This window comes from Mesoplodon mirus (assembly GCF_964341445.2).
Source record: "Mesoplodon mirus genome assembly, chromosome: 1".
Taxonomy (NCBI): Eukaryota; Metazoa; Chordata; class Mammalia; order Artiodactyla; family Ziphiidae; genus Mesoplodon; species Mesoplodon mirus.
This window is the reverse complement of record NC_138976.1, coordinates 28,022,548-28,024,827: the sequence shown is the minus strand read 5'-3', so window position 1 is coordinate 28,024,827 and position 2,280 is coordinate 28,022,548. Positions and strand designations below refer to the sequence as shown.

Here is a 2,280-nt window from a genome sequence, read left to right as displayed (position 1 = left end):
CGGGGCCAGGGAGAGGAAGAAGGGAAAGAAAAGAGGAAGTCGCTTCAACCTGGCGCAGTGGGCCACAAGACCCAACCGGGCGGAAGTGACGCGCTTCCAGGGCGCCCCGGCACAGAAGTAAGCGCCGTCTCTCTAGCAACGCTTGGGGATCCGGCGGCAGCTCAGATCTCCGGGTGTCCCGAGGCCTCGCTGACGCCGGAGGGGGTGCCTCTGCTTTTTTCCTCTTGTTGGCCATTGCTACTGCGACCTGCTTTTTCTACTGAGACGAAGTGCCTGTTTATTTAAAGTGCCTGTTTTTTTGTTGCCTATTATAGGTTCTACCGAGACTCAATTGGTTCTCCTTAGACTGCCGATTGGCTGATGGCCCCGTCAATCTCCAGGGGGAAGAACTAGTTTTCAGACACTTGGGGAAAGTATTACTTCTAGCCCCTTCTTGCTGAAATGAAGGGTTCTGGAGAAAACCCAAGAGATTAGGTAGGTTTCGGAGCTTGTAGACTTTTCTTACAGGGAAATGTGTAAAAGCTCTGTCTACACATTAGAGTCACTCGGGTAGTTCTCTTCCCTCTAGGGTAGGGCCTGAGCATCCACACTATTTAAAAAAGCATTTCCCCAACCCTCCCGCACCCGCACGAGATTCTAATGTGCAAACGGGATTGACAATTGCTTTTGTGCTTCTTTTGAAGCAGAAATTGAGCAGGGAAAAGATAAACGTAAATCAATAAGTAGTTTCTGATCTCAACACTAGCCTATTTTAAGCTAATTAAGCATTGATTTTTATAGTTAATAACAAACTGCTATTTCCCGCTCAATTAAACTAAATGTCTGTGTTTTAATAATAAGGTAATCAATGTAATGTATCGATAAAAAGCTGTATGCCTCGCAGAGCTATGAAAAACTACCTAATAACGTCAGAACGTAAACAGTGGGATACAAGTGTTCACTGTTCCTGGTACTATCACACTTTGCCTAACCTAGAAAGAAGTAACTGGCTCCAAATGGACTTCACGTTTTGTTAGGTGAAGCAGAAGCCTGAGAACCGTGTTTGGGGACCCACCACGGAAAAGCATTGTATGAAATAATGACACTCTCTGACTTCCCTCCTTTGGCTACTCGGCTCTGCTCTCGGCAAGCCTTGCATCCACAGAGCCACTGAATGGCAAGCAACGATTCTAGCCCAACGTTTGTAAACTTGAGGTTCACAGGCTGTATGTGGCCAACAGGTACGCTTTGCTTATTTTGGACGGTATCGGCTGCCTTGTATGGTTAAAAACAAAAACTGACTTCGTTGCCAACATTTAAAATAAGATATTTTACATAAAAATCCAGATTACCAACTTCTCTTGAAAATGTTGAAGATCTAGTAACATTGGGTTTATATTCTTGCATGGCCACATTGCCTAGAATTGGGTTGTTCTTTTATTCCTGTTTGCCGTGATCACCACTATTCATTATCAATTCCCTGACACTAGTTGAATTTCATTTGAACATTATCACCCGTGTGTTGTATTGTGCTAAGTCAATCCCTGATACTAAGTGAACGTTGTTGATTGCCTACTCAGCATCCATTTCCCCTCGCACCTTCTTAATAGAACACAACCAGGATTTTATTCATATGATTATTTATATCCATTTAGACCCCTTCATTCTATATGTCTCGAAAGAAGCTGACTTCACTTCCATCTCCAAGGACTGTCTTCATTTAAATAGTAAGTCCCATTCCCCAAGCCAAAGTCCTAGTCTAAGCATTGGATAGTTTAATCAGGGTGAATTGCTTGGAATACTAGGACTGAAGCAGTTTACTTATCTTCTGAATTTCTTGTGAGGCCTGAAACTGTTGGAGCATTCTTGCTACCAGGCTTGATAATGAAACCAACACAGAGATGAAAGAGAATCTAAGGGATGTTAAATAACAAAACTCTGAGTAAATATTAAAGACTAATTAGCTTTATTGAACGATTCATGAATTGGGCAGCATCCCACTTAGCAAGTAGAGGGGAGCTCTGAAAGGCTATAGAAAGGGAGAGGTTTTTAAAGGTAAGACAAGGAAGTCAAAAACAAAACAAAACATAAAGATTATTTCAGGCTTAGATAATCTATCTATATGGGATGAAGGGGATATATGTGCCAGGTTACCTCATCTTCCTTTTGGAGGATGGAAAGGATTACCTCATCTTCCTTTTGGAGGATGGAAAGGATTACCTCATTGGTGCTGACCGGAAAGTTCCACACTGACCAGTTAGGATTACATTCTTGGAGAAGGCTGTAACTGCAGTAAGGTCA

General features: G+C 42.7%; 1 long non-coding RNA gene across 1 annotated transcript; it reads left to right on the top strand.

Moving 5' to 3' along the window:
- Positions 1-135: 135 nt before the first annotated feature.
- Positions 136-1,069, top strand: LOC309813394. The gene is made up of 3 exons (XR_014295493.1): positions 136-204; positions 315-474; positions 1,017-1,069. It is a non-coding gene; the product is annotated as an uncharacterized lncRNA (long non-coding RNA).
- Positions 1,070-2,280: the final 1,211 nt, after the last annotated feature.